The sequence below is a fragment of the Pseudophryne corroboree genome, chromosome 3, assembly GCF_028390025.1.
Source record: "Pseudophryne corroboree isolate aPseCor3 chromosome 3, aPseCor3.hap2, whole genome shotgun sequence".
Taxonomy (NCBI): Eukaryota; Metazoa; Chordata; class Amphibia; order Anura; family Myobatrachidae; genus Pseudophryne; species Pseudophryne corroboree.
The window spans coordinates 440452348-440477484 of NC_086446.1; the positions used below are offsets into that span (position 1 = coordinate 440452348).

Here is a 25137-nt window from a genome sequence, read left to right on the forward strand (position 1 = left end):
TGGGCAGTTGTTTTTTTCTCTTCCTTTACCATTGTATGTGGAACAGTGTATACTTGCATCACCACAGCGCAAATGGCTGTCCTCACTTTCACAAAATGCACTGCCCTATCAGCAAAAACTCAGGAATGTGTTGACCGGGAATTGAACCCGGCCTCCCACGTGGCCGGCTAGATTTCTACCACTGAACCACCAATGATCCACAGATGCTTAATTTTAGACTTACTCATGTACTTTAGTGTACAAAACAAAGCAGGAGAGTCAGGATGCCTTGCCTTGCCATCACCACAACTCCTCGGTTACCAAGCATTGCTAACTCAGTCGGTAAAGCATGAGACTCTTAATCTCAGGGTCGTGGGTTCGAGCCCCACATTGGGCGGATGCTTTTTTTTCTTTTCCTGTACCATTGTATGTGGAACACTGTCAACTTGCACCACCACAGCGCAAATGGCTGTCCTCACATTCACAAAATGCACTGCCATATCAGCAAAGACTCAGCACTGCATTGGCCGGGAATCGAACCCGGGCCTCCCGCGTGGCAGGCGAGAATTCTACCACTGAACCACCAATGCTCCACGGATACTTAATTTTACACTTACTCGTGTACTTTAGTGTATGAAATAAAGCAGGAGTGTCAGGATGCCTTGCCTTGCCATCACCTCTATCATTCTCAACCAAGCCTGGCTCGCTCAGTCGGTAGAGCATGAGACTCTTAATCTCAGGGTCGTGGGTTCGAGCCCCACGTTGGGCGGATGTTTTTTCTTTTCCTGTACCATTGTATGTGGAACACTGTATACTTGCACCACCACAGCGCAAATGGCTGTCCTCACTTTCACAAAATGCACTGCCCTATCAGCAAAAACTCAGGAACGTATTGACCGGGAATTGAACCCGGCCTCCCACGTGGCCGGCTAGATTTCTACAACTGAACCACCAATGATCCACAGTTGCTTAATTTTAGACTTACTCATGTACTTTAGTGTACAAAACAAAGCAGGAGAGTCAGGATGCCTTGCCTTGCCATCACCACAACTCCTCGGTTACCAAGCATTGCTAACTCAGTCGGTAAAGCATGAGACTCTTAATCTCAGGGTCGTGGGTTCGAGCCCCACATTGGGTGGATGTTTTTTTTCTTTTCCTGTACCATTGTATGTGGAACACTGTCAACTTGCCCCACCACAGCGCAAATGGCTGTCCTCACTTTCACAAAATGCACTGCCATATCAGCAAAAATTCAGGACTGCATTGGCCGGAAATCGAACCCGGGTCTCCCGCGTGGCAGGCGAGAATTCTACCACTGAACCACCAATTCTCCACAAATACTTAATTTTACACTTACTCGTGTACTTTAGTGTATGAAACAAAGCAGGAGTGTCAGGATGCCTTGCCTTGCCATCACCTCCATACATTCTCAACCAAGCCTGGCTAGCTCAGTCGGTAGAGCATGAGACTCTTAATCTCAGGGTCGTGGGTTCGAGCCCCACGTTGGGCGGATGTTTTTTCTTTTCCTGTACCATTGTATGTGGAACACTGTCAACTTGCACCACCACAGCGCAAATGGCTGTCCTCACTTTCACAAAATACACTGCCATATCAGCAAAAACTCAGGATTGCATTGGCCGGAAATCGAACCCGGGTCTCCCGCGTGGCAGGCGAGAATTCTACCACTGAACCACCAATGCTCCACAAATACTTAATTTTACACTTACTCGTGTACTTTAGTGTATGAAACAAAGCAGGAGTGTCAGGATGCCTTGTCTTGCCATCACCTCCGTACATTCTCAACCAAGCATGGCTAGCTCAGTCGGTAGAGCATGAGACTCTTAATCTCAGGGTCGTGGGTTCGAGCCCCACATTGGGCGGATGCTTTTTTTTCTTTTCCTGTACCATTGTATGTGGAACACTGTCAACTTGCCCCACCACAGCGCAAATGGCTGTCCTCACTTTCACAAAATGCACTGCCATATCAGCAAAAATTCAGGACTGCATTGGCCGGAAATCGAACCCGGGTCTCCCGCGTGGCAGGCGAGAATTCTACCACTGAACCACCAATGCTCCACAAATACTTAATTTTACACTTACTCGTGTACTTTAGTGTATGAAACAAAGCAGGAGTGTCAGGATGCCTTGCCTTGCCATCACCTCCATACATTCTCAACCAAGCCTGGCTAGCTCAGTCGGTAGAGCATGAGACTCTTAATCTCAGGGTGGTGGGTTCGAGCCCCACGTTGGGCGGATGTTTTTTCTTTTCCTGTACCATTGTATGTGGAGCACTGTCAACTTGCACCACCACAGCGCAAATGGCTGTCCTCACTTTCACAAAATGCACTGCCATATCAGCAAAAACTCAGGAATGTATTGACCGGGAATTGAACCCGGCCTCCCACGTGGCCGGCTAGATTTCTACCACTGAACCACCAATGATCCACAGATGCTTAATTTTAGACTTACTCATGTACTTTAGTGTACAAAACAAAGCAGGAGAGTCAGGATGCCTTGCCTTGCCATCACCACAACTCCTCGGTTACCAAGCATTGCTAACTCAGTCGGTAAAGCATGAGACTCTTAATCTCAGGGTCGTGGGTTCGAGCCCCACATTGGGCGGATGTTTTTTTTCTTTTCCTGTACCATTGTATGTGGAACACTGTCAACTTGCCCCACCACAGCGCAAATGGCTGTCCTCACTTTCACAAAATGCACTGCCATATCAGCAAAAATTCAGGACTGCATTGGCCGGAAATCGAACCCGGGTCTCCCGCGTGGCAGGCGAGAATTCTACCACTGAACCACCAATGCTCCACAAATACTTAATTTTACACTTACTCGTGTACTTTAGTGTATGAAACAAAGCAGGAGTGTCAGGATGCCTTGCCTTGCCATCACCTCCATACATTCTCAACCAAGCCTGGCTAGCTCAGTCGGTAGAGCATGAGACTCTTAATCTCAGGGTCGTGGGTTCGAGCCCCACGTTGGGCGGATGTTTTTTCTTTTCCTATACCATTGTATGTGGAACACTGTCAACTTGCACCACCACAGCGCAAATGGCTGTCCTCACTTTCACAAAATACACTGCAATATCAGCAAAAACTCAGGACTGCATTGGCCAGGAATCGATTCCGGGCCTCACGCGTGGCAGGCGAGAATTCTACCACTGAACCACCAATGCTCCACAGATGCCTAATTTTACACTTACTCATGTACTTTAGTGTATAAAACAAAGCAGGAGTGTCAGGATGCCTTGCCTTGCCATCACCTCCAAGCCTACGTAACCAAGCCCGACTAGCACAGTCGCTAGAGCATAAGACTATTAATCTTAGGGTCATGTATTTGAGCTCCATGTTGGGCAGTTGTTTTTTTCTCTTCCTGTACCATTGTATGTGGAACAGTGTATACTTGCATCACCACAGCGCAAATGGCTGTCCTCACTTTCACAAAATGCACTGCCCTATCAGCAAAAACTCAGGAATGTATTGACCGGGAATTGAACCCGGCCTCCCATGTGGCCGGCTAGATTTCTACCACTGAACCACCAATGATCCACAGATGCTTAATTTTAGACTTACTCATGTACTTTAGTGTACAAAACAAAGCAGGAGAGTCAGGATGCCTTGCCTTGCCATCACCACCACCACAACTCCTCGGTTACCAAGCATTGCTAACTCAGTCGGTAAAGCATGAGACTCTTAATCTCAGGGTCGTGGGTTCGAGCCCCACATTGGGCGGATGTTTTTTTTCTTTTCCTGTACCATTGTATGTGGAACACTGTCAACTTGCACCACCACAGCGCAAATGGCTGTCCTCACTTTCACAAAATGCACTGCCATATCAGCAAAAACTCAGGACTGCATTAGCCGGGAATCGAACCCGGGCCTCCCGCGTGGCAGGCGAGAATTCTACCACTGAACCACCAATGCTCCACAGATACTTAATTTTACACTTACTCGTGTACTTTAGTGTATGAAACAAAGCAGGAGTGTCAGGATGCCTTGCCTTGCCTTGCCATCACCTCCATACATTCACATCCAAGCCTGGCTAGCTCAGTCGGTAGAGCATGAGACTCTTAATCTCAGGGTCGTGGGTTCGAGCCCCACGTTGGGCGGATGTTTTTTCTTTTCCTATACCATTGTATGTGGAACACTGTCAACTTGCACCACCACAGCGCAAATGGCTGTCCTCACTTTCACAAAATACACTGCCATATCAGCAAAAACTCAGGACTGCATTGGCCGGGAATCGATTCCAGGCCACACGCGTGGCAGGCGAGAATTCTACCACTGAACCAACAATGCTCCACAGATGCCTAATTTTACACTTACTCATGTACTTTAGTGTATAAAACAAAGCAGGAGTGTCAGGATGCCTTGCCTTGCCATCACCTCCAAGCCTACGTAACCAAGCCCGACTAGCACAGTCGCTAGAGCATAAGACTATTAATCTTAGGGTCATGTATTTGAGCTCCATGTTGGGCAGTTGTTTTTTTCTCTTCCTGTACCATTGTATGTGGAACAGTGTATACTTGCATCACCACAGCGCAAATGGCTGTCCTCACTTTCACAAAATGCACTGCCCTATCAGCAAAAACTCAGGAATGTATTGACCGGGAATTGAACCCGGCCTCCCACATGGCCGGCTAGATTTCTACCACTGAACCACCAATGATCCACAGATGCTTAATTTTAGACTTACTCATGTACTTTAGTGTACAAAACAAAGCAGGAGAGTCAGGATGCCTTGCCTTGCCATCACCACAACTCCTCGGTTACCAAGCATTGCTAACTCAGTCGGTAAAGCATGAGACTCTTAATCTCAGGGTCGTGGGTTTGAGCCCCACATTGGGCGGATGTTTTTTTTCTTTTCCTGTACCATTGTATGTGGAACACTGTCAACTTGCACCACCACAGCGCAAATGGCTGTCCTCACTTTCACAAAATTCACTGCCATATCAGCAAAGACTCAGCACTGCATTGGCCGGGAATCGAACCCGGGCCTCCCGCGTGGCAGGCGAGAATTCTACCACTGAACCACCAATGCTCCACGGATACTTAATTTTACACTTACTCGTGTACTTTAGTGTATGAAATAAAGCTGGAGTGTCAGGATGCCTTGCCTTGCCATCACCTCCATACATTCTCAACCAAGCCTGGCTCGCTCAGTCGGTAGAGCATGAGACTCTTAATCTCAGGGTCGTGGGTTCGAGCCCCACGTTGGGCGGATGTTTTTTCTTTTCCTGTACCATTGTATGTGGAACACTGTATACTTGCACCACCACAGCGCAAATGGCTGTCCTCACTTTCACAAAATGCACTGCCCTATCAGCAAAAACTCAGGAATGTATTGACCGGGAATTGAACCCGGCCTCCCACGTGGCCGGCTAGATTTCTACAACTGAACCACCAATGATCCACAGTTGCTTAATTTTAGACTTACTCATGTACTTTAGTGTACAAAACAAAGCAGGAGAGTCAGGATGCCTTGCCTTGCCATCACCACAACTCCTCGGTTACCAAGCATTGCTAACTCAGTCGGTAAAGCATGAAACTCTTAATCTCAGGGTCGTGGGTTCGAGCCCCACATTGGGTGGATGTTTTTTTTCTTTTCCTGTACCATTGTATGTGGAACACTGTCAACTTGCCCCACCACAGCGCAAATGGCTGTCCTCACTTTTACAAAATGCACTGCCATATCAGCAAAAATTCAGGACTGCATTGGCCGGAAATCGAACCCAGGTCTCCCGCGTGGCAGGCGAGAATTCTACCACTGAACCACCAATGCTCCACAAATACTTAATTTTACACTTACTCGTGTACTTTAGTGTATGAAACAAAGCAGGAGTGTCAGGATGCCTTGCCTTGCCATCACCTCCATACATTCTCAACCAAGCCTGGCTAGCTCAGTCGGTAGAGCATGAGACTCTTAATCTCAGGGTCGTGGGTTCGAGCCCCAAGTTGGGCGGATGTTTTTTCTTTTCCTGTACCATTGTATGTGGAACACTGTCAACTTGCACCACCACAGCGCAAATGGCTGTCCTCACTTTCACAAAATACACTGCCATATCAGCAAAAACTCAGGACTGCATTGGCCGGGAATCGATTCCGGGCCTCACGCGTGGCTGGCGAGAATTCTACCACTGAACCAACAATGCTCCACAGATGCCTAATTTTACACTTACTCATGTACTTTAGTGTATAAAACAAAGCAGGAGTGTCAGGATGCCTTGCCTTGCCATCACCTCCAAGCCTACGTAACCAAGCCCGACTAGCACAGTCGCTAGAGCATAAGACTATTAATCTTAGGGTCATGTATTTGAGCTCCATGTTGGGCAGTTGTTTTTTTCTCTTCCTGTACCATTGTATGTGGAACAGTGTATACTTGCATCACCACAGCGCAAATGGCTGTCCTCACTTTCACAAAATGCACTGCCCTATCAGCAAAAACTCAGGAATGTATTGACCGGGAATTGAACCCGGCCTCCCACGTGGCCGGCTAGATTTCTACCACTGAACCACCAATGATCCACAGATGCTTAATTTTAGACTTACTCATGTACTTTAGTGTACAAAACAAAGCAGGAGAGTCAGGATGCCTTGCCTTGCCATCACCACAACTCCTCGGTTACCAAGCATTGCTAACTCAGTCGGTAAAGCATGAGACTCTTAATCTCAGGGTCGTGGGTTCGAGCCCCACATTGGGCGGATGTTTTTTTTTCTTTTCCTGTACCATTGTATGTGGAACACTGTCAACTTGCACCACCACAGCGCAAATGGCTGTCCTCACTTTCACAAAATGCACTGCCATATCAGCAAAAACTCAGGACTGCATTGGCCGGGAATCGAACCCGGGCTTCCCGCGTGGCAGGCGAGAATTCTACCACTGAACCACCAATGCTCCACAGATACTTAGTTTTACACTTACTCGTGTACTTTAGTGTATGAAACAAAGCAGGAGTGTCAGGATGCCTTGCCTTGCCTTGCCATCACCTCCATACATTCACATCCAAGCCTGGCTAGCTCAGTTGGTAGAGCATGAGACTCCTAATCTCAGGGTCGTGGGTTCGAGCCCCACGTTGGGCGGATGTTTTTTCTTTTTCTGTACCATTGTATGTGGAACACTGTATACTTGCACCACCACAGCGCAAATGGCTGTCCTCACTTTCACAAAATACACTGCCATATCAGCAAAAACTCAGGACTGCATTGGCCGGGAATCGATTCCGGGCCTCACGCGTGGCAGGCGAGAATTCTACCACTGAACCACCAATGCTCCACAGATGCCTAATTTTACACTTACTCATGTACTTTAGTGTATAAAACAAAGCAGGAGTGTCAGGATGCCTTGCCTTGCCATCACCTCCAAGCCTACGTAACCAAGCCCGACTAGCACAGTCGCTAGAGCATAAGACTATTAATCTTAGGGTCATGTATTTGAGCTCCATGTTGGGCAGTTGTTTTTTTCTCTTCCTGTACCATTGTATGTGGAACAGTGTATACTTGCATCACCACAGCGCAAATGGCTGTACTCACTTTCACAAAATGCACTGCCCTATCAGCAAAAACTCAGGAATGTATTGACCGGGAATTGAACCCGGCCTCCCACGTGGCCGGCTAGATTTCTACCACTGAACCACCAATGATCCACAGATGCTTAATTTTAGACTTACTCATGTACTTTAGTGTACAAAACAAAGCAGGAGAGTCAGGATGCCTTGCCTTGCCATCACCACAACTCCTCGGTTACCAAGCATTGCTAACTCAGTCGGTAAAGCATGAGACTCTTAATCTCAGGGTCGTGGGTTCGAGCCCCACATTGGGCGGATGTTTTTTTTCTTTTCCTGTACCATTGTATGTGGAACACTGTCAACTTGCACCACCACAGCGCAAATGGCTGTCCTCACTTTCACAAAATGCACTGCCATATCAGCAAAAACTCAGGACTGCATTGGCCGGGAATCGAACCCGGGCCTCCCGCGTGGCAGGCGAGAATTCTACCACTGAACCACCAATGCTCCACAGATACTTAATTTTACACTTACTCGTGTACTTTAGTGTATGAAACAAAGCAGGAGTGTCAGGATGCCTTGCCTTGCCTTGCCATCACCTCCATACATTCACATCCAAGCCTGGCTAGCTCAGTTGGTAGAGCATGAGACTCTTAATCTCAGGGTCTTGGGTTCGAGCCCCACGTTGGGCGGATGTTTTTTCTTTTTCTGTACCATTGTATGTGGAACACTGTATACTTGCACCACCACAGCGCAAATGGCTGTCCTCACTTTCACAAAATACACTGCCATATCAGCAAAAACTCAGGACTGCATTGGCCGGGAATCGATTCCGGGCCTCACGCGTGGCAGGCGAGAATTCTACCACTGAACCACCAATGCTCCACAGATGCCTAATTTTACACTTACTCATGTACTTTAGTGTATAAAACAAAGCAGGAGTGTCAGGATGCCTTGCCTTGCCATCACCTCCAAGCCTACGTAACCAAGCCCGACTAGCACAGTCGCTAGAGCATAAGACTATTAATCTTAGGGTCATGTATTTGAGCTCCATGTTGGGCAGTTGTTTTTTTCTCTTCCTGTACCATTGTATGTGGAACAGTGTATACTTGCATCACCACAGCGCAAATGGCTGTACTCACTTTCACAAAATGCACTGCCCTATCAGCAAAAACTCAGGAATGTATTGACCGGGAATTGAACCCGGCCTCCCACGTGGCCGGCTAGATTTCTACCACTGAACCACCAATGATCCACAGATGCTTAATTTTAGACTTACTCATGTACTTTAGTGTACAAAACAAAGCAGGAGAGTCAGGATGCCTTGCCTTGCCATCACCACAACTCCTCGGTTACCAAGCATTGCTAACTCAGTTTGTAAAGCATGAGACTCTGAATCTTAGGGTCGTGGGTTTGAGCCCCACATTGGGCGGATGTTTTTTTTCTTTTCCTGTACCATTGTATGTGGAACACTGTCAACTTGCACCACCACAGCGCAAATGGCTGTCCTCACTTTCACAAAATACACTGCCATATCAGCAAAAACTCAGTTCTGCATTGGCCGGGAATCGATTCCGGCCTCACGCGTGGCAGGCGAGAATTCTACCACTGAACCACCAATGCTCCACAGATGCCTAATTTTACACTTACTCATGTACTTTAGTGTATAAAACAAAGCAGGAGTGTCAGGATGCCTTGCCTTGCCATCACCTCCAAGCCTACGTAACCAAGCCCGACTAGCACAGTCGCTAGAGCATACGACTATTAATCTTAGGGTCATGTATTTGAGCTCCATGTTGGGCAGTTGTTTTTTTCTCTTCCTGTACCATTGTATGTGGAACAGTGTATACTTGCATCACCACAGCGCAAATGGCTGTCCTCACTTTCACAAAATGCACTGCCCTATCAGCAAAAACTCAGGAATGTATTGACCGGGAATTGAACCCGGCCTCCCACGTGGCCGGCTAGATTTCTACCACTGAACCACCAATGATCCACAGATGCTTAATTTTAGACTTACTCATGTACTTTAGTGTACAAAACAAAGCAGGAGAGTCAGGATGCCTTGCCTTGCCATCACCACAACTCCTCGGTTACCAAGCATTGCTAACTCAGTCGGTAGAGCATGAGACTCTTAATCTCAGGGTCGTGGGTTCGAGCCCCACATTGGGCGGATGTTTTTTTTCTTTTCCTGTACCATTGTATGTGGAACACTGTCAACTTGCACCACCACAGCGCAAATGGCTGTCCTCACTTTCACAAAATGCACTGCCATATCAGCAAAAACTCAGGACTGCATTGGCCAGGAATCGAACCCGGGCCTCCCGCGTGGCAGGCGAGAATTCTACCACTGAACCACCAATGCTCCACAGGTACTTAATTTTACACTTACCCGTGTACTTTAGTGTATGAAACAAAGCAGGAGTGTCAGGATGCCTTGCCTTGCCATCACCTCCATACATTCGCAATGAAGCCAGGCTAGCTCAGTCGGTAGAGCATGAGACTCTTAATCTCAGGGTCGTGGGTTCGAGCCCCACGTTGGGTGGATGTTTTTTCTTTTCCTGTACCATTGTATGTGGAACACTGTATACTTGCACCACCACAGCGCAAATGGCTGTCCTCACTTTCACAAAATACACTGCCATATCAGCAAAAACTCAGGACTGCATTGGCCGGTAATCGATTCCGGGCCTCACGCGTGGCAGGCGAGAATTCTACCACTGATCCACCAATGCTCCACAGATGCCTAATTTTACACTTACTCATGTACTTTAGTGTATAAAACAAAGCAGGAGTGTCAGGATGCTTTGCCTTGCCATCACCTCCAAGCCTACGTAACCAAGCCCGACTAGCACAGTCGCTAGAGCATAAGACTATTAATCTTAGGGTCATGTATTTGAGCTCCATGTTGGGCAGTTGTTTTTTTCTCTTCCTGTACCATTGTATGTGGAACAGTGTATACTTGCATCACCACAGCGCAAATGGCTGTCCTCACTTTCACAAAATGCACTGCCCTATCAGCAAAAACTCAGGAATGTATTGACCGGGAATTGAACCCGGCCTCCCACGTGGCCGGCTAGATTTCTACCACTGAACCACCAATGATCCACAGATGCTTAATTTTAGACTTACTCATGTACTTTAGTGTACAAAACAAAGCAGGAGAGTCAGGATGCCTTGCCTTGCCATCACCACAACTCCTCGGTTACCAAGCATTGCTAACTCAGTCGGTAAAGCATGAGACTCTTAATCTCAGGGTCGTGGGTTCGAGCCCCACATTGGGCGGATGTTTTTTTTCTTTTCCTGTACCATTGTATGTGGAACACTGTCAACTTGCACCATCACAGCGCAAATGGCTGTCCTCACTTTCACAAAATGCACTGCCATATCAGCAAAAATTCAGGACTGCATTGGCCGGGAATTGAACCCGGGCATCCCGCGTGGCAGGCGAGAATTCTACCACTGAACCACCATTGCTCCACAGGTACTTAATTTTACACTTACTCGTGTACTTTAGTGTATGAAACAAAGCAGGAGTGTCAGGATGCCTTGCCTTGCCTTGCCATCACCTCCATACATTTGCAACCAACCCTGGCTAGCTCAGTCAGTAGAGCATGAGACTCTTAATCTCATGGTCGTGGGTTCGAGCCCCACGTTGGGCGGATGTTTTTTCTTTTCCTGTACCATTGTATGTGGAACACTGTATACTTGCACCACCACAGCGCAAATGGCTGTCCTCACTTTCACAAAATACACTGCCATATCAGCAAAAACTCAGGACTGCATTGGCCGGTAATCGATTCCGGGCCTCACGCGTGGCAGGCGAGAATTCTACCACTGATCCACCAATGCTCCACAGATGCCTAATTTTACACTTACTCATGTACTTTAGTGTATAAAACAAAGCAGGAGTGTCAGGATGCCTTGCCTTGCCATCACCTCCAAGCCTACGTAACCAAGCCCGACTAGCACAGTCGCTAGAGCATAAGACTATTAATCTTAGGGTCATGTATTTGAGCTCCATGTTGGGCAGTTGTTTTTTTCTCTTCCTGTACCATTGTATGTGGAACAGTGAATACTTGCATCACCACAGCGCAAATGGCTGTACTCACTTTCACAAAATGCACTGCCCTATCAGCAAAAACTCAGGAATGTATTGACCGGGAATTGAACCCGGCCTCCCACGTGGCCGGCTAGATTTCTACCACTGAACCACCAATGATCCACAGATGCTTAATTTTAGACTTACTCATGTACTTTAGTGTACAAAACAAAGCAGGAGAGTCAGGATGCCTTGCCTTGCCATCACCACAACTCCTCGGTTACCAAGCATTGCTAACTCAGTCGGTAAAGCATGAGACTCTGAATCTTAGGGTCGTGGGTTTGAGCCCCACATTGGGCGGATGTTTTTTTTCTTTTCCTGTACCATTGTATGTGGAACACTGTCAACTTGCACCACCACAGCGCAAATGGCTGTCCTCACTTTCACAAAATACACTGCCATATCAGCAAAAACTCAGTTCTGCATTGGCCGGGAATTGATTCCGGCCTCACGCGTGGCAGGCGAGAATTCTACCACTGAACCACCAATGCTCCACAGATGCCTTATTTTACACTTACTCATGTACTTTAGTGTATAAAACAAAGCAGGAGTGTCAGGATGCCTTGCCTTGCCATCACCTCCAAGCCTACGTAACCAAGCCCGACTAGCACAGTCGCTAGAGCATACGACTATTAATCTTAGGGTCATGTATTTGAGCTCCATGTTGGGCAGTTGTTTTTTTCTCTTCCTGTACCATTGTATGTGGAACAGTGTATACTTGCATCACCACAGCGCAAATGGCTGTCCTCACTTTCACAAAATGCACTGCCCTATCAGCAAAAACTCAGGAATGTATTGACCGGGAATTGAACCCGGCCTCCCACGTGGCCGGCTAGATTTCTACCACTGAACCACCAATGATCAACAGATGCTTAATTTTAGACTTACTCATGTACTTTAGTGTACAAAACAAAGCAGGAGAGTCAGGATGCCTTGCCTTGCCATCACCACAACTCCTCGGTTACCAAGCATTGCTAACTCAGTCGGTAGAGCATGAGACTCTTAATCTCAGGGTCGTGGGTTCGAGCCCCACATTGGGCGGATGTTTTTTTTCTTTTCCTGTACCATTGTATGTGGAACACTGTCAACTTGCACCACCACAGCGCAAATGGCTGTCCTCACTTTCACAAAATGCACTGCCATATCAGCAAAAACTCAGGACTGCATTGGCCAGGAATCGAACCCGGGCCTCCCGCGTGGCAGGCGAGAATTCTACCACTGAACCACCAATGCTCCACAGGTACTTAATTTTACACTAACCCGTGTACTTTAGTGTATGAAACAAAGCAGGAGTGTCAGGATGCCTTGCCTTGCCATCACCTCCATACATTCGCAACGAAGCCTGGCTAGCTCAGTCGGTAGAGCATGAGACTCTTAATCTGAGGGTCGTGGGTTCGAGCCCCACGTTGGGTGGATGTTTTTTCTTTTCCTGTACCATTGTATGTGGAACACTGTATACTTGCACCACCACAGCGCAAATGGCTGTCCTCACTTTCACAAAATACACTGCCATATCAGCAAAAACTCAGGACTGCATTGGCCGGTAATCGATTCCGGGCCTCACGCGTGGCAGGCGAGAATTCTACCACTGATCCACCAATGCTCCACAGATGCCTAATTTTACACTTACTCATGTACTTTAGTGTATAAAACAAAGCAGGAGTGTCAGGATGCCTTGCCTTGCCATCACCTCCAAGCCTACGTAACCAAGCCCGACTAGCACAGTCGCTAGAGCATAAGACTATTAATCTTAGGGTCATGTATTTGAGCTCCATGTTGGGCAGTTGTTTTTTTCTCTTCCTGTACCATTGTATGTGGAACAGTGTATACTTGCATCACCACAGCGCAAATGGCTGTACTCACTTTCACAAAATGCACTGCCCTATCAGCAAAAACTCAGGAATGTATTGACCGGGAATTGAACCCGGCCTCCCACGTGGCCGGCTAGATTTCTACCACTGAACCACCAATGATCCACAGATGCTTAATTTTAGACTTACTCATGTACTTTAGTGTACAAAACAAAGCAGGAGAGTCAGGATGCCTTGCCTTGCCATCACCACAACTCCTCGGTTACCAAGCATTGCTAACTCAGTCGGTAAAGCATGAGACTCTTAATCTCAGAGTCGTGGAGTCGAGCCCCACATTGGGCGGATGTTTTTTTTCTTTTCCTGTACCATTGTATGTGGAACACTGTCAACTTGCCCCACCACAGCGCAAATGGCTGTCCTCACTTTCACAAAATGCACTGCCATATCAGCAAAAATTCAGGACTGCATTGGCCGGGAATCGAACCCGGACCTCCCGCGTGGCAGGCGAGAATTCTACCACTGAACCACCAATGCTCTACAGATACTTAATTTTACACTTACTCGTGTACTTTAGTGTATGAAATAAAGCAGGAGTGTCATGATGCCTTGCCTTGCCTTCACCTCCATGTATTCTCAACCAAGCCCGGCTAGCTCAGTCGGTAGAGCATGAGACTCTTAATCTCAGGGTCGTGGGTTCGAGCCCCACATTGGGCGGATGTTTTTTTTCTTTTCCTGTACCATTGTATGTGGAACACTGTCAACTTGCACCACCACAGCGCAAATGGCTGTCCTCACTTTCACAAAATGCACTGCCATATCAGCAAAAACTCAGGACTGCATTGGCCGGGAATCGAACCCGACCTCCCGCGTGGCAGGCGAGATTTCTACCACTGAACCACCAATGCTCCACAGGTACTTAATTTTACACTTACTCGTGTACTTTAGTGTATGAAACAAAGCAGGAGTGTCAGGATGCCTTGCCTTGCCTTGCCATCACCTCCATACATTCGCAACCAAGCTTGGCTAGCTCAGTCGGTAGAGCATGAGACTCTTAATCTCAGGGTCGTGGGTTCGAGCCCCACGTTGGGCGGATGTTTTTTCTTTTCCTGTACCATTGTATGTGGAACACTGTATACTTGCACCACCACAGCGCAAATGGCTGTCCTCACTTTCACAAAATACACTGCCATAGCAGCAAAAACTCAGGACTGCATTGGCCGGGAATCGATTCCGGGCCTCACGCGTGGCAGGCGAGAATTCTACCACTGATCCACTAATGCTCCACAGATGCCTAATTTTGCACTTACTCATGTACTTTAGTGTATAAAACAAAGCAGGAGTGTCAGGATGCCTTGCCTTGCCATCACCTCCAAGCCTACGTAACCAAGCCCGACTAGCACAGTCGCTAGAGCATAAGACTATTAATCTTAGGGTCATGTATTTGAGCTCCATGTTGGGCAGTTGTTTTTTTTCTCTTCCTGTACCATTGTATGTGGAACAGTGTATACTTTCATCACCACAGCGCAAATGGCTGTCCTCACTTTCACAAAATGCACTGCCATATCAGCAAAAATTCAGGACTGCATTGGCCGGCAATCGAACACGGGCCTCCCGCGTGGCAGGCGAGAATTCTACCACTGAACCACCAATGCTCCACAGGTACTTAATTTTACACTTACTCGTGTACTTTAGTGTATGAAACAAAGCAGGAGTGTCAGGATGCCTTGCCTTGCCATCACCTCCATACATTCGCAACCAAGCCTGGCTAGCTCAGTTGGTAGAGCATGAGACTCTTAATCTCAGGGTTGTGGGTTCGAGCCCCACGTTGGGCTGATGTTTTTTCTTTTCCTGTACCATTGTATGTGGAACACTGTATACTTGCACCACCACAGCGCAAACGGCTGTCCTCACTTTCACAAAATACACTGCCATATCAGCAAAAACTCTGGACTGCATTGGCCGGGAATCGATTCCGGGCCTCACGCGTGGCAGGCGAGAATTCTACCACTGATCCACCAATACTCCACAGATGCCTAATTTTACACTTACTCATGTACTTTAGTGTATTAAACAAAGCAGGAGTGTCAGGATGCCTTGCCATGCCATCACCTCCAAGCCTACGTAACCAAGCCCGACTAGCACAGTCGCTAGAGCATAAGACTATTAATCTTAGGGTCATGTATTTGAGCTCCATGTTGGGCAGTTGTTTTTTTCTCTTCCTGTACCATTGTATGTGGAACAGTGTATACTTGCATCACCACAGCGCAAATGGCTGTCCTCACTTTCACAAAATGCACTGCCCTATCAGCAAAAACTCAGGAATGTATTGACCGGGAATTGAACCCGGCCTCCCACGTGGCCGGCTAGATTTCTACCACTGAACCACCAATGATCCACAGATGCTTAATTTTAGACTTACTCATGTACTTTAGTGTACAAAACAAAGCAGGAGAGTCAGGATGCCTTGCCTTGCCATCACCAAAACTCCTCGGTTACCAAGCATTGCTAACTCAGTCGGTAAAGCATGAGACTCTTAATCTCAGGGTCGTGGGTTCGAGCCCCACATTGGGCGGATGTTTTTTTTCTTTTCCTGTACCATTGTATGTGGAACACTGTCAACTTGCACCACCACAGCGCAAATGGCTGTCCTCACTTTCACAAAATGCACTGCCATATCAGCAAAAACTCAGGACTGCATTGGCCGGGAATCGAACCCGACCTCCCGCGTGGCAGGCGAGATTTCTACCACTGAACCACCAATGCTCCACAGGTACTTAATTTTACACTTACTCGTGTACTTTAGTGTATGAAACAAAGCAGGAGTGTCAGGATGCCTTGCCTTGCCTTGCCATCACCTCCATACATTCGCAACCAAGCTTGGCTAGCTCAGTCGGTAGAGCATGAGACTCTTAATCTCAGGGTCGTGGGTTCGAGCCCCACGTTGGGCGGATGTTTTTTCTTTTCCTGTACCATTGTATGTGGAACACTGTATACTTGCACCACCACAGCGCAAATGGCTGTCCTCACTTTCACAAAATACACTGCCATAGCAGCAAAAACTCAGGACTGCATTGGCCGGGAATCGATTCCGGGCCTCACGCGTGGCAGGCGAGAATTCTACCACTGATCCACTAATGCTCCACAGATGCCTAATTTTGCACTTACTCATGTACTTTAGTGTATAAAACAAAGCAGGAGTGTCAGGATGCCTTGCCTTGCCATCACCTCCAAGCCTACGTAACCAAGCCCGACTAGCACAGTCGCTAGAGCATAAGACTATTAATCTTAGGGTCATGTATTTGAGCTCCATGTTGGGCAGTTGTTTTTTTTCTCTTCCTGTACCATTGTATGTGGAACAGTGTATACTTTCATCACCACAGCGCAAATGGCTGTCCTCACTTTCACAAAATGCACTGCCATATCAGCAAAAATTCAGGACTGCATTGGCCGGCAATCGAACACGGGCCTCCCGCGTGGCAGGCGAGAATTCTACCACTGAACCACCAATGCTCCACAGGTACTTAATTTTACACTTACTCGTGTACTTTAGTGTATGAAACAAAGCAGGAGTGTCAGGATGCCTTGCCTTGCCATCACCTCCATACATTCGCAACCAAGCCTGGCTAGCTCAGTTGGTAGAGCATGAGACTCTTAATCTCAGGGTTGTGGGTTCGAGCCCCACGTTGGGCTGATGTTTTTTCTTTTCCTGTACCATTGTATGTGGAACACTGTATACTTGCACCACCACAGCGCAAACGGCTGTCCTCACTTTCACAAAATACACTGCCATATCAGCAAAAACTCTGGACTGCATTGGCCGGGAATCGATTCCGGGCCTCACGCGTGGCAGGCGAGAATTCTACCACTGATCCACCAATACTCCACAGATGCCTAATTTTACACTTACTCATGTACTTTAGTGTATTAAACAAAGCAGGAGTGTCAGGATGCCTTGCCATGCCATCACCTCCAAGCCTACGTAACCAAGCCCGACTAGCACAGTCGCTAGAGCATAAGACTATTAATCTTAGGGTCATGTATTTGAGCTCCATGTTGGGCAGTTGTTTTTTTCTCTTCCTGTACCATTGTATGTGGAACAGTGTATACTTGCATCACCACAGCGCAAATGGCTGTCCTCACTTTCACAAAATGCACTGCCCTATCAGCAAAAACTCAGGAATGTATTGACCGGGAATTGAACCCGGCCTCCCACGTGGCCGGCTAGATTTCTACCACTGAACCACCAATGATCCACAGATGCTTAATTTTAGACTTACTCATGTACTTTAGTGTACAAAACAAAGCAGGAGAGTCAGGATGCCTTGCCTTGCCATCACCAAAACTCCTCGGTTACCAAGCATTGCTAACTCAGTCGGTAAAGCATGAGACTCTTAATCTCAGGGTCGTGGGTTCGAGCCCCACATTGGGCGGATGTTTTTTTTTCTTTTCCTGTACCATTGTATGTGGAACACTGTCAACATGCACCACCACAGCGCAAATGGCTGTCCTCACTTTCACAAAATGCACTGCCATATCAGCAAAAATTCAGGACTGCATTGGCCGGAAATCGAACCCGGGCCTCCCGCGTGGCAGGCGAGAATTCTACCACTGAATCACCAATGCTCCACAGATACTTAATTTTACACTTACTCGTGTACTTTAGTGTATGAAACAAAGCAGGAGTGTCAGGATGCCTTGCCTTGCCATCACCTCCATACATTCTCAACCAAGCCTGGCTAGCTCAGTCGGTAGAGCATGAGACTCTTAATATCAGGGTCGTGGGTTCGAGCCCCACATTGGGCGGATGTTTTTTTTCTTTTCCTGTACCATTGTATGTGGAACACTGTCAACTTGCCCCACCACAGCGCAAATGGCTGTCCTCACTTTTACAAAATACACTGCCATATCAGCAAAAACTCAGGACTGCATTGGCCGGGAATCAATTCCGGGCCTCACGCGTGGCAGGCGAGAATTCTACCACTGAACCACCAATGCTTCACAGATACTTAATTTTACACTCACTCGTGTACTTTAGTGTATGAAATAAAGCAGGAGTGTCAGGATGCCTTCCCTTTCCATCACCACAACTCCTCGGTTACCAAGCATTGCTAACTCAGTCGGTAAAGCATGAGACTCTTAATCTCAGGGTCGTGGGTTCGAGCCCCACATTGGGAGGATGTATTTTTTCTTTTCCTGTACCATTGTATGTGGAAGGGCTGTAACACACTGGCCGGTTTCTCCCGGATGGCAAAAAGCCGGACAAACTTTGTCCGGCTTTTTGCAATCCGGGAGAAACCGGCAGAGTCTGTCACACAGGACGGCTTTGAGCCGTGTGTAATGCTGTGCGCATGCGCAGCATCAGACACGGCTTGAGAAAAAAACGTTGTGTGTGAAAGCTCCCCTTCACACACACGGTTCATTGGCTGCAAAGACGGCCCGGCGGCCGCCCGGCCGCCGTACCTTCCAGTGGTGAGACCCGGCTGCAACCCGGCAGCCGGGCCAGGGCCGTGCAGTGTGAAGGGACCCTAGCCCTCACACTGTTAACTACAATGCCGGCATGGGAAAAAGCCGTCCGGCTTTTTCCCGGCCGGCAAAAGCCGGGTAGTGTGTTTCAGCACATACACTGTCAACTTGCACCACCACAGCGCAAATGGCTGTCCTCACTTTCACAAAATGCACTGCCATATCAGCAAAAATTCAGGACGGCATTGGCCGGAAATCGAACCCGGGCCTCCCGCGTGGCAGGCGATAATTCTACCACTGAACCACCAATGCTCCACAGATACTTAATTTTACACTTACTCGTGTACTTTAGTGTATGAAACAAAGCAGGAGTGTCAGGATGCCTTGCCTTGCCATCACCTCCATACATTCTTAACCAAGCCTGGCTAGCTCAGTCGGTAGAGCATGAGATTCTTAATCTCAGGGTCGTGAGTTCGAGCCCGACGTTAGGCGGATGTTTTTTCTTTTCTTGTACCATTGTATGTGGAACACTGTCAACTTGCACCACCACAGCGCAAATGGCTGTCCTCACTTTCACAAAATACACTGCCATATCAGCAAAAACTCAGGACTGCATTGGCCGGGAATCGATTCCGGGCCTCACGCGTGGCAGGCGAGAATTCTACCACTGAACCACCAATGCTCCACAGATGCCTAATTTTACACTTACTCATGTACTTTAGTGTATAAAACAAAGCAGGAGTGTCAGGATGCCTTGCCTTGCCATCACCTCCAAGCCTACGTAACCAAGCCCGACTAGCACAGTCGCTAGAGCATAAGACTATTAATCTTAGGGTCATGTATTTGAGCTCCATGTTGGGCAGTTGTTTTTTTCTCTTCCTGTACCATTGTATGTGGAACAGTGTATACTTGCATCACCACAGCGCAAATGGCTGTCCTCACTTTCACAAAATGCACTGCCCTATCAGCAAAAACTCAGGAATGTATTGACCGGGAATTGAACCTGGCCTCCCACGTGGCCGGCTAGATTTCTACCACTGAACCACCAATGATCCACAGATGCTTAATTTTAGACTTACTCATGTACTTTAGTGTACAAATCAAAGCAGGAGAGTCAGGATGCCTTGCTTTGCCATCACCACAACTCCTCGGTTACCAAGCATTGCTAACTCAGTCGGTAAAGCATGAGACTCTTAATCTCATGGTCGTGGGTTCGAGCCCCACATTGGGCGGATGTTTTTTTTCTTTTCCTGTACCATTGTATGTGGAACACTGTCAACTTGCACCACCACAGCGCAAATGGCTGTCCTCACTTTCACAAAATGCACTGCCATATCAGCAAAAACTCAGGACTGCATTGGCCAGGAATCGAACACGGGCCTCCCGCGTGGCAGGCGAGAATTCTACCACTGAATCACCAATGCTCCACAGGTACTTAATTTTACACTTACTCATGTACTTTAGTGTATGAAACAAAGCAGGAGTGTCAGGATGCCTTGCCTTGCCTTGCCATCACCTCCATACATTCGCAACCAAGCCTGGCTAGCTCAGTCGGTAGAGCTTGAGATTCTTAATCTCAGGGTCGTGAGTTCGAGCCCCACGTTAGGCGGATGTTTTTTCTTTTCCTGTACCATTGTATGTGGAACACTGTCAACTTGCACCACCACAGCGCAAATGGCTGTCCTCACTTTCACAAAATACACTGCCATATCAGCAAAAACTCAGGACGGCATTGGCCGGGAATCGATTCCGGGCCTCACGCGTGGCAGGCGAGAATTCTACCACTGAACCACAGATGCCTAATTTTACACTTACTCATGTACTTTAGTGTATAAAACAAAGCAGGAGTGTCAGGATGCCTTGCCATCACCTCCAAGCCTACGTAACCAAGCCCGACTAGCACAGTCGCTAGAGCATAAGACTATTAATCTTAGGGTCATGTATTTGAGCTCCATGTTGGGCAGTTGTTTTTTTCTCTTCCTGTACCATTGTATGTGGAACAGTGTATACTTGCATCACCACAGCGCAAATGGCTGTCCTCACTTTCACAAAATGCACTGCCCTATCAGCAAAAACTCAGGAATGTATTGACCGGGATTTGAACCCAGCCTCCCACGTGGCCGGCTAGATTTCTACCACTGAACCACCAATGATCCACAGATGCTTAATTTTAGACTTACTCATGTACTTTAGTGTACAAAACAGAGCAGGAGAGTCAGGATGCCTTGCCTTGCCATCACCACAACTCCTCGGTTACCAAGCATTGCTAACTCAGTCGGTAAAGCATAAGACTCTTAATCTCAGGGTCATGGGTCCGAGCCCCACATTGGGCGGATGTTTTTTTTCTTTTCCTGTACCATTGTATGTGGAACACTGTCAACTTGCACCACCACAGCGCAAATGGCTGTCCTCACTTTCACAAAATGCACTGCCATATCAGCAAAAACTCAGGACTGCATTGGCCGGGAATCGAACCCAGGCCTCCCGCGTGGCAGGGGAGAACTCTACCACTGAACCACCAATGCTCCACAGATAGTTAAATTTACACTTACTCGTGTACTTTAGTTTATGAAACAAAGCAGGAGTGTCAGGATGCCTTGCCTTGCCATCACCTCCATACTTTCTCAACCTAGCCTGGCTAGCTCAGTCGGTAGAGCATGAGACTCTTAATCTCAGGGTCGTGTGTTCGAGCCCCACGTTGGGCGGATGTTTTTTCTTTTCCTGTACCATTGTATGTGGAACACTGTATACTTGCACCACCACAGCGCAAATGGCTGTCCTCACTTTCACAAAATACACTGCCATATCAGCAAAAACTCAGGACTGCATTGGCCGGGAATCGAACCCGGGCCTCCCGCGTGGCAGGCGAGAATTCTACCACTGAACCACCAATGCTCCACAGATACTTAATTTTACACTTACTCGTGTACTTTAGTGTATGAAACAAAGCAGGAGTGTCAGGATGCCTTGCCTTGCCATCACCTCCATGCGTTCTCAACCAAGCCTGGCTAGCTCAGTCGGTAGAGCATAAGACTCTTAATCTCAGGGTTGTGGGTTCGAGCCCCACGTTGGGCGGATGTTTTTTCTTTTCCTGTACCATTGTATGAGGAACACTGTATACTTGCACCACAACAGCGCAAATGGCTGTCCTCACTTTCACAAAATACACTGCCATATCAGCAAAAACTCAGGACTGCATTGGCCGGGAATCGATTCCGGGCCTCACGCGTGGCAGGCGAGAATTCTACTATTGAACCACCAATGCTCCACAGATGCCTAATTTTACACTTACTCATGTACTTTAGTGTATAAAACAAAGCAGGAGTGTCAGGATGCCTTGCCTTGCCATCACCTCCAAGCCTACGTAACCAAGCCCGACTAGCACAGTCGCTAGAGCATAAGACTATTAATCTTAGGGTCATGTATTTGAGCTCCATGTTGGGCAGTTGTTTTTTTCTCTTCCTGTACCATTGTATGTGGAACAGTGTATACTTGCAATACCACAGCGCAAATGGCTGTCCTCACTTTCACAAAATGCACTGCCCTATCAGCAAAAACTCAGGAATGTATTGACCGGGAATTGAACCCGGCCTCCCACGTGGCCGGCTAGATTTCTACCACTGAACCACCAGTGATCCACAGATGCTTAATTTTAGACTTACTCATGTACTTTAGTGTACAAAACAGAGCAGGAGAGTCAGGATGCCTTGCCTTGCCATCACCAAAACTCCTCGGTTACCAAGCATTGCTAACTCAGTCGGTAAAGCATGAGACTCTTAATCTCAGGGTCGTGGGTTCGAGCCCCACATTGGGCGGATGTTTTTTTTCTTTTCCTGTACCATTGTATGTGGAACACTGTCAACTTGCACCACCACAGCGCAAATGGCTGTCCTCACTTTCACAAAATACACTGCCATATCAGCAAAAACTCAGGACTGCATTGGCCGGGAATCAAACCCGGGCCTCCCGCGTGGCAGGCAAGAATTCTACCACTGAACCACCAATGCTTCACAGATATTTAATTTTACACTTACTCGTGTACTTTAGTGTATGAAATAAAGAAGGAGTGTCAGGATGCCTTGCCTTGCCATCACCTCCATGTATTCTCAACCAAGCCCGGCTAGCTCAGTTGGTAGAGCATGAGACTCTTAATCTCAGGGTCGTGGGTTCGAGCCCCACGTTTGGTGGATGTTTTTTCTTTTCCTGTACCATTGTATGTGGAACAATGTATTCTTGCACCACAACAGCGCAAATGGCTGTCCTCACTTTCACAAAATGCACTGCCCTATCAGTAAAAACTCAGGAAAGTATTGACCGGGAATTGAACCCGGCCTCCCACGTGGCCGGCTAGATTTCTACCACTGAACCACCAATGATCCACAGATGCTTAATTTTAGACTTACTCGTGTACTTTAGTGTACAAAACAAAGCAGGAGTGTCAGGATGCCTTGCCTTGCCATCACCTCCATACATTCTCAACCAAGCCTGGCTAGCTCAGTCGGTAGAGCATGAGACTCTTAATGTCAGGGTCGTGGGTTCGAGCCCCACATTCGGCGGATGTATTTTTTCTTTTCCTGTACCATTGTATGTGGAAGGGCTGTAACACACTGGCCGGTTTCTCCCGGATGGCAAAAAGCCGGACAAACTTTGTCCGGCTTTTTGCAATCCGGGAGAAACCGGCAGAGTCTGTCACACAGGACGGCTTTGAGCCGTGTGTAATGCTGTGCGCATGCGCAGCATCAGACACGGCTTGAGAAAAAAACGTTGTGTGTGAAAGCTCCCCTTCACACACACGGTTCATTGTCTGCAAAGACGGCCCGGCGGCCGCCCGGCCGCCGTACCTTCCAGTGGTGAGACCCGGCTGCAACCCGGCAGCCGGGCCGGGGCCGTGCAGTGTGAAGGGACCCTAGCCCTCACACTGTTAACTACAATGCCGGCACGGGAAAAAGCCGTCCGGCTTTTTCCCGGCCGGCAAAAGCCGGGTAGTGTGTTTCAGCACATACACTGTCAACTTGCACCACCACAGCGCAAATGGCTGTCCTCACTTTCACAAAATGCACTGCCATATCAGCAAAAATTCAGGACTGCATTGGCCGGAAATCGAACCAGGGCCTCCCGCGTGGCAGGCGAGAATTCTACCACTGAACCACCAATGCTCCACAGATACTTAATTTTACACTTACTCGTGTACTTTAGTGTATGAAACAAAGCAGGAGTGTCAGGATGCCTTGCCTTGCCATCACCTCCATACATTCTCAACCAAGCCTGGCTAGCTCAGTCGGTAGAGCATGAGATTCTTAATCTCAGGGTCGTGAGTTCGAGCCCCACGTTAGGCGGATGTTTTTTCTTTTCCTGTACCATTGTATGTGGAACACTGTCAACTTGCACCACCACAGCGCAAATGGCTGTCCTCACTTTCACAAAATACACTGCCATATCAGCAAAAACTCAGGACTGCATTGGCCGGGAATCGATTCCGGGCCTCACGCGTGGCAGGCGAGAATTCTACCACTGAATCACCAATGCTCCACAGATGCCTAATTTTACACTTACTCATGTACTTTAGTGTATAAAACAAAGCAGGAGTGTCAGGATGCCTTGCCTTGCCATCACCTCCAATTCTACGTAACCAAGCCCGACTAGCACAGTCGCTAGAGCATAAGACTATTAATCTTAGGGTCATGTATTTGAGCTCCATGTTGGCCAGTTGTTTTTTTCTCTTCCTGTACCATTGTATGTGGAACAGTGTATACTTGCATCACCACAGCGCAAATGGCTGTCCTCACTTTCACAAAATGCACTGCCCTATCAGCAAAAACTCAGGAATGTATTGACCGGGAATTGAACCTGGCCTCCCACGTGGCCGGCTAGATTTCTACCACTGAACCACCAATGATCCACAGATGCTTAATTTTAGACTTACTCATGTACTTTAGTGTACAAAACAAAGCAGGAGAGTCAGGATGCCTTGCTTTGCCATCACCACAACTCCTCGGTTACCAAGCATTGCTAACTCAGTCGGTAAAGCATGAGACTCTTAATCTCAGGGTCGTGGGTTCGAGCCCCACATTGGGCGGATGTTTTTTTTCTTTTCCTGTACCATTGTATGTGGAACACTGTCAACTTGCACCACCACAGCGCAAATGGCTGTCCTCACATTCACAAAATGCACTGCCATATCAGCAAAAACTCAGGACTGCATTGGCCGGGAATCGAACCCGGGCCTCCCGCGTGGCAGGCGAGAATTCTACCACTGAACCACCAATGCT

At 47.8% G+C, this 25137-nt stretch overlaps 42 non-coding genes across 42 annotated transcripts; 23 read left to right on the forward strand and 19 right to left on the reverse strand.

The window, feature by feature from the left end:
• Nucleotides 1-498: 498 nt before the first annotated feature.
• Nucleotides 499-569, reverse strand: TRNAG-GCC (transfer RNA glycine (anticodon GCC)). The gene has a single exon. It is a non-coding gene; the product is annotated as a tRNA-Gly (tRNA).
• Nucleotides 570-675: 106 nt separating this feature from the next.
• On the forward strand, nucleotides 676-748 carry TRNAK-CUU (transfer RNA lysine (anticodon CUU)). The gene has a single exon. It is a non-coding gene; the product is annotated as a tRNA-Lys (tRNA).
• A 668-nt stretch (nucleotides 749-1416) lies between these two features.
• On the forward strand, nucleotides 1417-1489 carry TRNAK-CUU (transfer RNA lysine (anticodon CUU)). Its single transcript has one exon. It is a non-coding gene; the product is annotated as a tRNA-Lys (tRNA).
• A 119-nt stretch (nucleotides 1490-1608) lies between these two features.
• On the reverse strand, nucleotides 1609-1679 carry TRNAG-GCC (transfer RNA glycine (anticodon GCC)). The gene has a single exon. It is a non-coding gene; the product is annotated as a tRNA-Gly (tRNA).
• A 107-nt stretch (nucleotides 1680-1786) lies between these two features.
• TRNAK-CUU (transfer RNA lysine (anticodon CUU)) lies at nucleotides 1787-1859 on the forward strand. The gene has a single exon. It is a non-coding gene; the product is annotated as a tRNA-Lys (tRNA).
• A 122-nt stretch (nucleotides 1860-1981) lies between these two features.
• TRNAG-GCC (transfer RNA glycine (anticodon GCC)) lies at nucleotides 1982-2052 on the reverse strand. Its single transcript has one exon. It is a non-coding gene; the product is annotated as a tRNA-Gly (tRNA).
• A 107-nt stretch (nucleotides 2053-2159) lies between these two features.
• On the forward strand, nucleotides 2160-2232 carry TRNAK-CUU (transfer RNA lysine (anticodon CUU)). The gene has a single exon. It is a non-coding gene; the product is annotated as a tRNA-Lys (tRNA).
• Nucleotides 2233-2722: 490 nt separating this feature from the next.
• Nucleotides 2723-2793, reverse strand: TRNAG-GCC (transfer RNA glycine (anticodon GCC)). Its single transcript has one exon. It is a non-coding gene; the product is annotated as a tRNA-Gly (tRNA).
• Nucleotides 2794-2900: 107 nt separating this feature from the next.
• On the forward strand, nucleotides 2901-2973 carry TRNAK-CUU (transfer RNA lysine (anticodon CUU)). The gene has a single exon. It is a non-coding gene; the product is annotated as a tRNA-Lys (tRNA).
• An 867-nt stretch (nucleotides 2974-3840) lies between these two features.
• TRNAG-GCC (transfer RNA glycine (anticodon GCC)) lies at nucleotides 3841-3911 on the reverse strand. Its single transcript has one exon. It is a non-coding gene; the product is annotated as a tRNA-Gly (tRNA).
• A 112-nt stretch (nucleotides 3912-4023) lies between these two features.
• On the forward strand, nucleotides 4024-4096 carry TRNAK-CUU (transfer RNA lysine (anticodon CUU)). Its single transcript has one exon. It is a non-coding gene; the product is annotated as a tRNA-Lys (tRNA).
• Nucleotides 4097-4957: 861 nt separating this feature from the next.
• TRNAG-GCC (transfer RNA glycine (anticodon GCC)) lies at nucleotides 4958-5028 on the reverse strand. Its single transcript has one exon. It is a non-coding gene; the product is annotated as a tRNA-Gly (tRNA).
• Nucleotides 5029-5135: 107 nt separating this feature from the next.
• On the forward strand, nucleotides 5136-5208 carry TRNAK-CUU (transfer RNA lysine (anticodon CUU)). Its single transcript has one exon. It is a non-coding gene; the product is annotated as a tRNA-Lys (tRNA).
• A 490-nt stretch (nucleotides 5209-5698) lies between these two features.
• On the reverse strand, nucleotides 5699-5769 carry TRNAG-GCC (transfer RNA glycine (anticodon GCC)). The gene has a single exon. It is a non-coding gene; the product is annotated as a tRNA-Gly (tRNA).
• Nucleotides 5770-5876: 107 nt separating this feature from the next.
• On the forward strand, nucleotides 5877-5949 carry TRNAK-CUU (transfer RNA lysine (anticodon CUU)). The gene has a single exon. It is a non-coding gene; the product is annotated as a tRNA-Lys (tRNA).
• An 862-nt stretch (nucleotides 5950-6811) lies between these two features.
• On the reverse strand, nucleotides 6812-6882 carry TRNAG-GCC (transfer RNA glycine (anticodon GCC)). Its single transcript has one exon. It is a non-coding gene; the product is annotated as a tRNA-Gly (tRNA).
• Nucleotides 6883-6994: 112 nt separating this feature from the next.
• On the forward strand, nucleotides 6995-7067 carry TRNAR-CCU (transfer RNA arginine (anticodon CCU)). Its single transcript has one exon. It is a non-coding gene; the product is annotated as a tRNA-Arg (tRNA).
• An 861-nt stretch (nucleotides 7068-7928) lies between these two features.
• On the reverse strand, nucleotides 7929-7999 carry TRNAG-GCC (transfer RNA glycine (anticodon GCC)). Its single transcript has one exon. It is a non-coding gene; the product is annotated as a tRNA-Gly (tRNA).
• A 112-nt stretch (nucleotides 8000-8111) lies between these two features.
• Nucleotides 8112-8184, forward strand: TRNAK-CUU (transfer RNA lysine (anticodon CUU)). Its single transcript has one exon. It is a non-coding gene; the product is annotated as a tRNA-Lys (tRNA).
• Nucleotides 8185-9786: 1602 nt separating this feature from the next.
• TRNAG-GCC (transfer RNA glycine (anticodon GCC)) lies at nucleotides 9787-9857 on the reverse strand. The gene has a single exon. It is a non-coding gene; the product is annotated as a tRNA-Gly (tRNA).
• A 107-nt stretch (nucleotides 9858-9964) lies between these two features.
• On the forward strand, nucleotides 9965-10037 carry TRNAK-CUU (transfer RNA lysine (anticodon CUU)). Its single transcript has one exon. It is a non-coding gene; the product is annotated as a tRNA-Lys (tRNA).
• An 861-nt stretch (nucleotides 10038-10898) lies between these two features.
• Nucleotides 10899-10969, reverse strand: TRNAG-GCC (transfer RNA glycine (anticodon GCC)). Its single transcript has one exon. It is a non-coding gene; the product is annotated as a tRNA-Gly (tRNA).
• A 1787-nt stretch (nucleotides 10970-12756) lies between these two features.
• Nucleotides 12757-12827, reverse strand: TRNAG-GCC (transfer RNA glycine (anticodon GCC)). Its single transcript has one exon. It is a non-coding gene; the product is annotated as a tRNA-Gly (tRNA).
• A 107-nt stretch (nucleotides 12828-12934) lies between these two features.
• TRNAK-CUU (transfer RNA lysine (anticodon CUU)) lies at nucleotides 12935-13007 on the forward strand. Its single transcript has one exon. It is a non-coding gene; the product is annotated as a tRNA-Lys (tRNA).
• An 861-nt stretch (nucleotides 13008-13868) lies between these two features.
• Nucleotides 13869-13939, reverse strand: TRNAG-GCC (transfer RNA glycine (anticodon GCC)). The gene has a single exon. It is a non-coding gene; the product is annotated as a tRNA-Gly (tRNA).
• A 107-nt stretch (nucleotides 13940-14046) lies between these two features.
• TRNAK-CUU (transfer RNA lysine (anticodon CUU)) lies at nucleotides 14047-14119 on the forward strand. The gene has a single exon. It is a non-coding gene; the product is annotated as a tRNA-Lys (tRNA).
• A 303-nt stretch (nucleotides 14120-14422) lies between these two features.
• TRNAK-CUU (transfer RNA lysine (anticodon CUU)) lies at nucleotides 14423-14495 on the forward strand. Its single transcript has one exon. It is a non-coding gene; the product is annotated as a tRNA-Lys (tRNA).
• A 669-nt stretch (nucleotides 14496-15164) lies between these two features.
• Nucleotides 15165-15237, forward strand: TRNAK-CUU (transfer RNA lysine (anticodon CUU)). The gene has a single exon. It is a non-coding gene; the product is annotated as a tRNA-Lys (tRNA).
• Nucleotides 15238-16280: 1043 nt separating this feature from the next.
• On the forward strand, nucleotides 16281-16353 carry TRNAK-CUU (transfer RNA lysine (anticodon CUU)). The gene has a single exon. It is a non-coding gene; the product is annotated as a tRNA-Lys (tRNA).
• A 669-nt stretch (nucleotides 16354-17022) lies between these two features.
• TRNAK-CUU (transfer RNA lysine (anticodon CUU)) lies at nucleotides 17023-17095 on the forward strand. Its single transcript has one exon. It is a non-coding gene; the product is annotated as a tRNA-Lys (tRNA).
• An 862-nt stretch (nucleotides 17096-17957) lies between these two features.
• TRNAG-GCC (transfer RNA glycine (anticodon GCC)) lies at nucleotides 17958-18028 on the reverse strand. Its single transcript has one exon. It is a non-coding gene; the product is annotated as a tRNA-Gly (tRNA).
• A 107-nt stretch (nucleotides 18029-18135) lies between these two features.
• Nucleotides 18136-18208, forward strand: TRNAK-CUU (transfer RNA lysine (anticodon CUU)). The gene has a single exon. It is a non-coding gene; the product is annotated as a tRNA-Lys (tRNA).
• A 901-nt stretch (nucleotides 18209-19109) lies between these two features.
• Nucleotides 19110-19180, reverse strand: TRNAG-GCC (transfer RNA glycine (anticodon GCC)). The gene has a single exon. It is a non-coding gene; the product is annotated as a tRNA-Gly (tRNA).
• A 1224-nt stretch (nucleotides 19181-20404) lies between these two features.
• Nucleotides 20405-20477, forward strand: TRNAK-CUU (transfer RNA lysine (anticodon CUU)). The gene has a single exon. It is a non-coding gene; the product is annotated as a tRNA-Lys (tRNA).
• Nucleotides 20478-21500: 1023 nt separating this feature from the next.
• On the forward strand, nucleotides 21501-21573 carry TRNAK-CUU (transfer RNA lysine (anticodon CUU)). Its single transcript has one exon. It is a non-coding gene; the product is annotated as a tRNA-Lys (tRNA).
• Nucleotides 21574-21692: 119 nt separating this feature from the next.
• TRNAG-GCC (transfer RNA glycine (anticodon GCC)) lies at nucleotides 21693-21763 on the reverse strand. The gene has a single exon. It is a non-coding gene; the product is annotated as a tRNA-Gly (tRNA).
• Nucleotides 21764-21870: 107 nt separating this feature from the next.
• TRNAK-CUU (transfer RNA lysine (anticodon CUU)) lies at nucleotides 21871-21943 on the forward strand. Its single transcript has one exon. It is a non-coding gene; the product is annotated as a tRNA-Lys (tRNA).
• Nucleotides 21944-22804: 861 nt separating this feature from the next.
• Nucleotides 22805-22875, reverse strand: TRNAG-GCC (transfer RNA glycine (anticodon GCC)). The gene has a single exon. It is a non-coding gene; the product is annotated as a tRNA-Gly (tRNA).
• Nucleotides 22876-22982: 107 nt separating this feature from the next.
• TRNAK-CUU (transfer RNA lysine (anticodon CUU)) lies at nucleotides 22983-23055 on the forward strand. Its single transcript has one exon. It is a non-coding gene; the product is annotated as a tRNA-Lys (tRNA).
• An 898-nt stretch (nucleotides 23056-23953) lies between these two features.
• On the reverse strand, nucleotides 23954-24024 carry TRNAG-GCC (transfer RNA glycine (anticodon GCC)). The gene has a single exon. It is a non-coding gene; the product is annotated as a tRNA-Gly (tRNA).
• Nucleotides 24025-24131: 107 nt separating this feature from the next.
• Nucleotides 24132-24204, forward strand: TRNAK-CUU (transfer RNA lysine (anticodon CUU)). Its single transcript has one exon. It is a non-coding gene; the product is annotated as a tRNA-Lys (tRNA).
• Nucleotides 24205-25065: 861 nt separating this feature from the next.
• On the reverse strand, nucleotides 25066-25136 carry TRNAG-GCC (transfer RNA glycine (anticodon GCC)). Its single transcript has one exon. It is a non-coding gene; the product is annotated as a tRNA-Gly (tRNA).
• Nucleotide 25137: the final 1 nt, after the last annotated feature.